This window comes from Pungitius pungitius, chromosome 4 (genome assembly GCF_949316345.1).
Source record: "Pungitius pungitius chromosome 4, fPunPun2.1, whole genome shotgun sequence".
NCBI lineage: Eukaryota > Metazoa > Chordata > Actinopteri > Perciformes > Gasterosteidae > Pungitius > Pungitius pungitius.
In genome coordinates, this window is record NC_084903.1 from 24,427,564 (window position 1) to 24,438,823 (window position 11,260).

General features: G+C 50.7%; 1 non-coding gene across 1 annotated transcript; it reads right to left on the reverse strand.

Annotated features, from left to right (window-relative positions):
• Positions 1–5,678: 5,678 nt before the first annotated feature.
• trnas-gcu (transfer RNA serine (anticodon GCU)) lies at positions 5,679–5,760 on the reverse strand. The gene has a single exon. It is a non-coding gene; the product is annotated as a tRNA-Ser (tRNA).
• Positions 5,761–11,260: the final 5,500 nt, after the last annotated feature.

Here is an 11,260-nt window from a genome sequence, read left to right on the forward strand (position 1 = left end):
TGTGTTACAAATCCATCTGGATGTGAGAGGAGCTCCTTGGAGGAGCTACTCTGCTCCCTGAGCTCCTTCTTCTTCAGCTGCAGGAACACCCAGGTGATGATGATCCAGCTCAAAGTCCTCCCGTCTGCCCAGCTTCCGCCCCCTGGTGGTCTGGAGAGACATGACAGCACCTGTCTTCAGTTGACTAGTCACAGAGCTTCATGTGGTCCAACAGACGTGTGTCCGTACCTTACAGTAGAAGTAAAGGCCAACGTTCACCACCAGCAGCATCAGAGGCAGGAGGACCGCTTTGATGATGAGAGGTGTTGGATCTGCTCACACACATGGAGAGTGATCACATGACACCATGAGTCCACCAGCTCCCATGGAACCAAACACTGTATTACTCTGTGTTTACTTCATATTCACTGATTGAACTGTTCATCTGCTTTATGGTCCATTAGAGACCTGTCAATCAGTGTGTAGCCCCGCCCTAAAGCATCACCTGCTTTATGGTCTATTAGAGACCTGTCAATCAGTGTGTAGCCCCGCCCTAAAGCATCCCCTGCTTTATGGTCTATTAGAGACCTGTCAATCAGTGTGTAGCCCCGCCCTAAAGCATCACCTGCTTTTTGGTCTATTAGAGACCTGTCAATCAGTGTGTAGCCCCGCCCTAAAGCATCACCTGCTTTATGGTCTGTTTGACTCTAAATGGACCATAATTTACTAAATAAACATCATGCTGTGTAGAAGAAGACTTGAAACTAGAGATTGAGACCATAAACTCATGTTAGCTTCAGTTTTCAGAGGATCACAGTTACCATGGTAACCAAACGTGCTCCGTCTTACAGCATATTGTTAGCTGACCCTTTATAGCTGTTGTTTAGGTTTGGTTACTCTTTGACATGTGTAACACAATGACAGGAGTCAAAGTCCTTCCGGAAACATCATGCATGCACTCTGTGGTCAGCTGATCATCTTCAGTCCGTTTGGACCAATCATCTTCCACTAAGCTGCATGTAAACAGTCAGCTTACCTTCCACAGAGACAGAGAGCAGACGGCTCTCAGAGGAGAAGTTATGAGAAAAAACATAGAGGTGATAAACACATCTGTAGCTTCCTTGGTGGGCGGGCTCTGCAGCAGGAAACAGGAAGTGGGCAGAGTGATTGACAGCTGGCTCGGTGTAGTTGTGTGCTGAGTTGAAGGAGAGCTGGAAGGAGCCTCCTGGGTACTGTGGCTGGATGGAGCAGCAGATGGTGAAGGTGGAGCCCCTGAGCACCTGAGCCCCCTGCTGCTGGGCCTCGGAGACCCCGTACATGGAGGAGGACACAGAGATGATTGGCTGAAGCAGCAGGTCTGAAACAGAGAGATGAAGACAGGTGATGTTTACCCTTCATTAAAAGAGACGGACCCTCAATAAGGAAGTGATGTCACAGACAGACAGACAGTACATAGATGATGTCACTGATGGACTTACCTGAGCAGGTGAGATCCACGATGGAGGAAGAGGAAGTTGACCTTAAACACTCCCTCAGAGCAGATCCAGAATGAACACAGTCAGACTGAATCCACCACACAGATCTCTTTGAGGACTCCTCTCTACGTCTGATAGAAACAGCAGAGCCACAGTCCAGATCTCTACAGAGAACATCTGCTCCCTTCAGGTTCATTCCATGGTAATATACTGGTCTCCATTCTCCTTGATTCACCTCCAGTGTACCTTCACAGCGACTGGCTCCTCCCACCAACCTCACAGGTTCTGAACAGAAACAAGAGAGTCGTCAGTAGAAGAACAAAGTGAGTTTCAGTAGAACAGAAATGAAGCAGATCAAAGCTGCAGCTCCTCTTCTACCTGAGCAGGTGAGTCCAACAGCTTTACCAGGTGAGCAGGTGTTTCTCTCTGAGCCTGAGCTTCTACAGTCCAGGAGAGCAGACTCATGGCCTCCACACTGGAACCCTTTGGTCCACATTGGAGCCTCCACTTCTCCATAGAGCGCCCCCTGGAGGACTGAAGGAGCCCCACAGCCAAGCTCCCTACAGACCACCTCTGCACCCTGCTGGTCAAAGTCCTCTTCACACACTGAGGACCACTGGTTAGACTGGTTAGACCTCACCTCCAGTCTGCCTGAGCACATACCAGACCCACCCACCAGCCTGATGGAGTCTGGAGAGAAGACAGAAGATGAGAGAGACACATTAAAGACATCTGTTGCTAAGTGGGGATCTACCCACTGAATCCTGGTCCCAGGGGGGTCAGGTGAGGGGCAGTCTGGGTCAGGGGCTGTATGGGGGGGGAGGCAGCATGACGGAGCTAACGTTATAATAAGAGCAGTTTGTTCTAAAGTCTCATGTGACTTTAAAAACACGACAACGGTTACCAATGTCACGTAACTTAGGATATACAATGTGAGGCCCTTCAATGGAAGTTGTGTTATTTTAAGGAAGTTGTAATTCTTACAGCTTTCTATTCATACTTCATCACCTCAGTGGAGGCTTTAACTCAAAGCTCCAGTGTTGGTCAACTTGATCCTGGACCAGTAGATGAAGGTCAACCACTGGAAGGCTGGAACCTGCTTCTGCTTCTGCTTCTTGTGTCGATGGACTCGTTTCACTTCATGATTCTAAAAGGTTTGAACGTGTTGCAAAGCAATTCACCTCCAGACCACCAGGTGGAGTCACGTGTTTTGTTGGAGACGACCTACAGAGTGACGTCTTTGTGTGGAACTCGTTGGTTTGTTTATTTATTTATCAGACTGCTTTTCATGGCTTTTCTTTCATGGACATATTTGTTCCGTATTTTCCTCCAACTTTGTTCACCCATCAACCGGCAAACCGACGTGTGCAGAGATGTTCCTCCATGAATCGGAGGCCATCATCACGTCCTTACAGTCCGCCAATGACGGGTTGTATCAGGGTTCATATTTACGGATTTCTTCAGACAAAAACTCTTCAAACTGATTCATTCTCTCGAAAAAAATCTTAGTTTTAATAGTGGAATGATTCTATGGAACCAGAAATGTGAGCCTCCTGAAAGGATGCAGTCAGCAGACCAATCACAGCCCTGCGAGCTGCGTGAGGCTCGCGAAGCTTTTGTGCAAGTTTATAAAAATGTGTCGATGCAGGAAAGCAGCAAGAGGGGTGAAAAGGCAGCAAGGGGCTCTGTGTGCGAGTCCTTGTGTTTCTCTGAAAACACAGAAGTACAAACCAGGCTTTTGTTGTTGTTTGATTGTTAATCTCCCACCACTTAAGGGGGCGGAGCTATGTTTCAATTACAAGGTGCATATAATCAGAAGGATTACCTGCCACAGGTGTTGGTGCTTTGGAGGCCAATAGTTCTGTGAGTGAGAGTGTGGAAGGTGGAAGGTGAGCGTGGAACACTCAGCGTAGAAGAGAGACGTGAAGAATGTGTTCGGATCCCTTCATGGTGTCAGGAGTGTTGTATTCATTTCATTTATGTGAAGGAAAGGTGGACTTTCACAAAACTGAGGTGTCTGTTTGGAGATCAAAATAAAGGACAATCAAAGACTATTGGAGACGTCTCCAGGATTATTTCATGCGTCAAAACGAACTTCCCACCAGCGACAGGGACCTTACTTTCTGACAGGCCAAAGGGTCACTACGACCAGTTTCTCTATTCAAGACGTCTCTGAATCTGTCACCAGTTCTCTGCTCACTCAAGAACTAACAAAGTTAACATGGCCACCCAGCTGCGACGCACACAGGACGGCGTGAGGACACACAACCAGGACGTGGATGAAAACAGGACATTTCATCCAGAAGAATTCAAAGTGTGGAGTTTAGTGGGGCTTTTGAGTCTTTCCTCAACACACAACAAACTACGTTCATCTCAACATATATAACCTTATTATATGATATTTATATTGGACATTTATGTGGATATCTAAGCTCATTAGATCCACTGATGTGTGTCTGGTTTAAAATGGTGATTTGATTCCACAAAGCAGTCAGAGCAGCAGACTCAGTAGATCTGCTTCAAGAGGAGATGGTGTTATTTCACACAGGTCAAGAGGTCATTCTGTGTGAAGGCGGCCCACTGGTGGAACGCTGCAACACGTACCAGACCTTCACGTGACCTTCAGGATCAGGTGTGCTGTCTGTCCTGCTTGATTCTGCTATTTGTGCATTTGTGTTGTTCTTTGTGTGTGTGTGTGTGTGTCATGTGCTTCAGTGGTTCACTGTGTGTGTGTGTGTGTGTGTGTCATGTGCTTCAGTGGTTCACTGTGTGTGTGCTTCCCCTGTAGGTGTGTGTGTGTTCTGCCTGCAGGCTGCAGCCTCTTATGGTTGCTCTAGTCCAGGCCTGGCCAACCCGCGGCTCCCGAGCCGCATGCGGCTCTAACGTTCATATCGAAGTTTGGGTTTGTGTTTTTTTAATGTGCGTGTTCGCTTTGCTTGAGTTCAATACGGTACTTTTGGCAAACGCGCATGCGCGTTAAGATGAAAATACCGCAAAGTTTCCCAGTAGGGAAAAGATATTTTAAGTAAACAATTTGTGTCGAGTTCGCCTTCAAAATGGCAGGGAAAAAATGCACAGCCAAACGAAAATATGAAGATGAACACAGGACGTTTTTAACAGAATGGGAAAGTTTATTTTTTTGTGGAGACGCACTGTTTGAAAGCCCCGCTAGTCACAGATGAGGCTGCGGCTGAGTTGGAGATTATCGATCTTTGTGAGGAGGACCAACTGAAACCTGCTTTAAGGGAAGGGGCCATTGAGTTCTGGAAAAGTGTGCCAATGGAAAAATACCCCAATGTCAAACGGGCTGCGCTTAAGATACTGTCCATATTTGGGTCAACATACGTCTGCGAGTCTGTGTTTTCTACCATGAAACACGTGAAATCAAAGCATCGATCTGTTCTGACTGACACCCATATGAAAGAATTGCTTCGAGTGGCAACAACTGAATACAAGCCAGATTTGAAGAGGATTGTTCAAGGCAAGGAATGCCAGAAGTCCCACTAAGCAACATATATAGTAAGAGAAAAAAAAGATATTTTAATTATTATATTTTTGTTTGTGGACTTGGTTGAACTGAGAGTTTGTTTGTGTGTGTGTGAGACAGTGCACACAATGTTCATTGTTAAAAATGACTGGCCCGTGGTCTGTAGAAGTCAAGTTCTGTCATTATCATGTTCTGACCCAGACACTACATCCCACATTCACACAGTCGTCCACCATAGAACCTTTGGATCCTAAATCCACCACTAGAAGCAACATCTCTTCCATGTTGGCTTTTCCTTTGGCCCGTGTTCAAAGGAGTGAGGAGTCCTCACTTTAAATCCAAGCACACTGGTGTTTTACAGGCTACACAACTCCACTCGGTGGGAGAAGCGCACACTGAACCCCTGAACCCAACTACACACATGCACTTCCTGGAGTCCGGTGTCTCGTAGCGCGCATACAGATTACTTTATTTAGCTGACGCTTTTATCCAAAGCGACTGACATTGCATTGTAACCCACGCATTACAATTTTTGCCTGGGGAGCAATTAGGGGTTAGGTGTCTTGCTCAGGGACACTTCGACATGGAGCAGCCGGGATTCGTACCACCAACCTTGTGGCCCCCAGCGCACTGCTCTACTCCGTGCGCCACCATCAAAACAAATTGGAACTAGGGCAACGGATGTGAATTTCGTAGTGGTGACTTGTAAATGTATTTGGTCAAATAGAAGTGGAATGCGACGAGAATGGGATTCGAACCCATGCATGCAGAGCACAATGGATTAGCAGTCCATCGCCTTAACCACGCGGCCACCTCGTCTTGTTATACAGAGCCAACATAACCCTTCATCACCATCATCTACAGCCCCTATTTACATTCTGTTGTTGTTACCAAGCAGGGAGTTCAGGTTCAGTTTGTTCACCACCTGGACATCACAGCTGGAATGCAGCTGGAAGCATTGAAAAGTTCACAAACTGATGAACTAAACACATCCGAACTCAACACTGATGATGAATTGAGAGGCTGCAGCTTGTCATGAGAAGATCTGTAGTGGAAAGCCGGTTTATTGCAGCCACTTCTACTGATAACTTGTGTTTAATAACCATGAGACGGCTCCCACACGTCTGCACTAGTTGTGATTTGATTTCACAGGTTGCACTTTACACAGAACGTCTTTTAAAGATAATAATAAACAAGTGAATTACAGCCACAATATCAGCCTGGTTCCTTATTGCTTAAAAGACACTAAAGTATGATCCAGTTCTCCAAAGCGTTGCCTCCAGGAGCAGAACTGGGCCCACATTCAAACCTCTATAAGCACAAAGTCAGCCTCACACTGTGATGTGCACAACACTAGACACACGTGTGGACATCACACACAGAAGTACTTGATGATGTCACTGACTGGCTCATCACCACACGTGTGTTACACACGGTCACACACAGCCGCCTCATGGTAGACCATCAGGTTTCAGCAGCATGAGATGCAGCAGGTGAGTTCACCTGTTCAACCAAGATGGAGGAGGAGAAGATCAAAGACAACCAGGATCAAATGTAACCAATGAAATGTGTCCATCTCTTGTGGACCATGTTGTGAACACGGAATCACGTGCAGCTTTTCCTGCTCCGTGTTTTCAGCTTTTCTTTAGATATTCATTTTCTTTTCTTGTTTTTTGTACTAAGATCCAATGTTTGTGTGATGCATGAACACTGGACATGTTGTTGTTTCATTGTGCGTCTGCATGTTGACTTGTTGACTAATTTGAGGATGTGGATGAAAATAATCTCTATTTCCATCAGTGTGCAGCATTGGTCTGGTGTGGTGTGTGATGGAAGTGTGTGTAGTGTTGTACAAAGTGTGAGCACACGTTGTGCGTTTAGTGGTGTAAATGTGGGCCATGTTTTGCACTTTGTGTACTTCACTGCCTCCAATCACTGAGAAGTAGAAGTACTAAAAGGGTTTGCAGTGTGTAACTGGTACAAACAGAATAAAGCCTGATGCAACGTGTGTTTCATGTGGTGACTAAACATGGTTTTGATGAATGATCATTAAAATGTTGATAAATGTGTAGTGTTTCATTCTTCAAAGGACTGGAGGTGTTTGGATAATTGTGTGTTCTGTCTTTAAAACTAAACCATCAAAATTGTGCTTCTGCAATCGAGGAAAACTTAAAAACTCAGCTCTTGTGTGTTGGTCCACTGCGTTCTTGTGTTTGTCAGTAACTTTAGAATTATGACAGTTTTTAACACACAAAAAGTGCACAACGTTCCCTTGATGCACCAATCGCTGGACCCAGTTTGGCCCGACTTCACACTACCGTATCCGCATTAGACAGATTGTCCTTCTTCACACTGTGATGTCAACTACACATCACCCTGCTGTCTGCACACGACACACAACGTTCAGTTGTTGCACACACGTCTCAAGTGAAATCTCAACATCAAGCAGCAACACACAAATGTTGAAAGCAGGTTCAGCATCTTGTGTGTGAGTGTAAGGTGTGGGTGCGTGGGGTTGAAGACACGGCACAGGACCACAGGGTGGTGGGTTTCACAAAATGCTTTTTATTCGCACAATTCATTAATTAATTCGCTCGCTCGGTCGGTCGGTCCGTCTCCCTTCTCCCTCCTCGCTCGCCTCACTTTTTATAGGGGCGAGAGGAGACCCGTTAATTCCCCCCAGCTGGTTGCCAAGTGTTTCCACCTGGCACTGTTCCCCGAGCCACTCCCCCTCTCTCTCCCTCTGCAGCCGAGCCGAAACCACGCCCGCCACCACATACCCCCACCGCCCGACTTAGGCCGGGGAGCCGTCCGGCCTAGCTTACTCCCCCCCCCCTCCCTCGAGAGGGCGGGAGAGGAAGTCCGCCACGACCATCTGCGTCCCCGGCCTATGGACCACCTTGAAGTTAAAAGGCTGCATGGCCAGATACCACCGAGTGATCCGGGCGTTAGTATCCTTCATGCGGTGGAGCCATTGGAGCGGGGCGTGGTCCGAACAGAGGGTGAATGAGCGTCCCAGGAGGTAGTAGCGCAGGGAGCCCACCGCCCACCGGATGGCCAGGCACTCCTTTTCCACCGTGCTGTACCTGGCCTCCCTCTCCGATAGCTTCCGGCTGATGTAGACAACGGGGCGGTCGACCCCCTCCACCTCCTGGGACAAAACGGCCCCCAGCCCTCTGTCCGACGCGTCGGTCTGCAGAACAAACGGGAGAGAAAAGTTAGGTGTGTGGAGGAGTGGCTCCCCACAGAGAGTCTGTTTTACCTTCTCAAACGCCCGCTGGCACTGCTCCGACCACTGGACCGGATCTGACGCACCTTTCCGGGTCAGGTCGGTCAAGGGGCTGGTGAGGTCCGCAAAGCCGGCGATGAACCGTCTGTAGTAACCCGCCAGCCCCAAAAACCGCCTCACCTCTTTTTTTGTCTTAGGGCGCGGGCAGGCTGCAATAGCTGCCGTCTTGTCCACCTGAGGACGCACCTGCCCACCCCCCAAGTGGTACCCCAGATACCGTACCTCCCTCCGTCCAACTGCACACTTCCCCGGGTTGGCGGTGAGCCCGGCCCGCCTCAGCGACTCCAGCACCGCGTCCACCCGCCGCACATGCTCCGCCCAGGTGGTGCTGTGGATGATTACATCGTCCAGGTACGCGGCCGCATATGAGGCATGCGGACGCAGCACCCGGTCCATGAGGCGCTGGAACGTGGCCGGGGCACCGAACAAGCCGAAGGGAAGCATGGTGAATTGGTACAAACCATACGGAGTGGAGAAAGCCGTTTTCTCTCTGGACTCTGAAGACAGGGGAATCTGCCAGTAGCCCTTAGTTAAATCCAGGGTCGTAAAAAAACGTGCAGTGCCCAGCCGGTCCAGGAGTTCGTCGACCCGGGGCATTGGGTAGGCGTCGAATCGTGACACGTCGTTTACCTTGCGGTAGTCCACGCAGAACCGCACAGTCCCATCCTTCTTGGCCACCAGAACGATGGGGCTGCACCAGGCGCTGTTGGACTCTTCTATTACCCCCATCTCCAACATAGCCGCTAATTCCTCCCGAACCACTTTTCTTTTGTGTTCGGGTAGTCTGTAGGGTCGTGACCTCACCGTCACCCCCGGGGGGGTCTCGATTCGGTGCATTATCAGGTCGGTGCGGCCTGGCCGGGGGGAGAACACATAAGCAAACCGCTTCTGCAACTGGGCAATGTCCGCTCTCTGGTCCTCAGAGAGATGACCCTCACACGGGAGCGGGGTGGGATTAGTTGCTTTTGGCACCTCCGGCCCCAGGTCCTCTCTTTCCGATACTGTGGAAATCAGAGAAACAGACTCCGCCTCCCTCCAGGGTTTCAGGAGGTTGAGGTGGTATATTTGTGTAGCCCCGCCCCTGTCAGACCGCACCACCTCATAATCAACATCCCCCACCCGGCGTGTGACCTCGAAGGGCCCTTGCCACTTAGCCAGGAGTTTTGAGTTGGAAGAGGGAAGTAATACAAGTACCTTTTCTCCCGGTGTGAATTCTCGCAGCTTGGCCCCTCTGTTGTACAGCCGTTGTTGTCGTTCCTGGGCCTGGAGCAAATTCTCCCGTGACATCCTCCCCAGTGTGTGGAGCTTTGCTCGCAGGTCCAGGACGTACTGGATCTCGTTCTTTCCGGGGCTCGGACCTTCCTCCCAGCTTTCTTTAATAAGGTCCAGCACCCCTCTTGGTGACCTGCCAAACAGAAGCTCAAAGGGAGAAAATCCCGTGGAGGCCTGGGGGACCTCCCGGACTGCAAACAACAGAGGGTCAAGCCATTTGTCCCAATTACGTTCATCGTCGCTAATAAATTTACGAATCATGGACTTCAGCGTCCTATTCATCCGCTCTACCAACCCGTCGGTCTGGGGGTGGTACACACTCGTGCGGACGGACTTAATGCCCAGTAACCCGTAAAGTTCTCCCAGTGTGCGCGACATGAACGAGGTGCCCTGGTCTGTTAGAATCTCTTTCGGGATTCCAACCCGGGAGATGACCTGAAACAGAGCCTGCGCGACGCTCTTTGCAGAGATATTGCGCAATGGCACTGCCTCCGGATACCGGGTTGCGTAATCCACGAGGACTAACACAAAGCGGTATCCGCGTGCGCTCCGGTGAAATGGCCCGATGAGGTCCATGCCGATGCGCTCGAACGGAACCTCCACCAACGGTAGCGGCCGCAGCGGGGCACGTGGTATGGCTGGTGAATTAACCAATTGACACTCCGGGCAGGACGCACACCAGCGGCGCGCGTCCGCCCGGATGCCTGGCCAATAAAATCGGGCCATTATCCGGTCTAGTGTTTTCCCGTATCCCATGTGACCCGCCATCGGATTATAGTGAGCCGCCTGGAAAACCATTTCCCGGCGGCTTTTCGGTACTAACAACTGGGTGTTTTCCTGCCCTGTTCGAGTGTCACGACTCACTCTATACAGTCTGTCCCTAATCAATGAGAAGTGCGGGTACGACTGTGCTGCGTCAGGGCGCACCAAATGACCATCAATTCTTATCACTTGGTCGTAGGCTGAGCGTAGAGTATCGTCACGAGACTGCTCGAGTGGAAAATCTTCCATGGAGCGGAACTCGGGAACCGCCGGGGTCTCCTCGGGAGGCTCCGCCGGTTCCCCCTCTTCCCCGGCGGCGTCGGACGACCTCGCGTCACCGCTGAGCACCGCACACATACCGCATGTCCCTGTCGGTCGTGAACGCACCCCCGCAGCCTGCCCCATTAGCGTGTTAAATCCCTCCCAATCCGTTCCCAAAATTACGGGGTGCGTCAGGTGGGAGCTAACCGCGACCTTTATTCTATATTTTTTCCCCCTGAACCGAAGTTCGACGGACACTATGGGATACTCGTGAATGTCCCCGTGCACACACCTTATTTTCACCCGCGACGCTTCTACCAATGCCCCTGGCCGAACCAGGCTCTGGTGTATCATGGACTGCGAACAGCCCGAATCCACCATCGCCTGGCGTGTACCCCCCTGGATTCTTACCGGAACGCGGTACGTCGCTCCCGGGCCGGGGGAGGGTGATGGAGCGCCGGCAACCCGGATCACCTGCCCCACCTCCATCAGCGGGCACTCCCTCCGCAGATGGCCGGGCTGCCCACACTTCCAGCACTCCTGCCCTGGCGTTTGAGAACCTCCGGGTGGGTCAGGAAGAGTGTCGGCCCCGGTCGGTGCTGCGTGGTCGGCCCCCCTGGTACGAGCTGGTGACCGCGGCGTCGGCCAGGGCCACCCTGCCGCCGGCTGCTGGGTCCTCCTTCGCAGCGTGGTGACCGGCTGCGGCGGCGCGGGCGGGCGCCCGGCGTCGCCCCG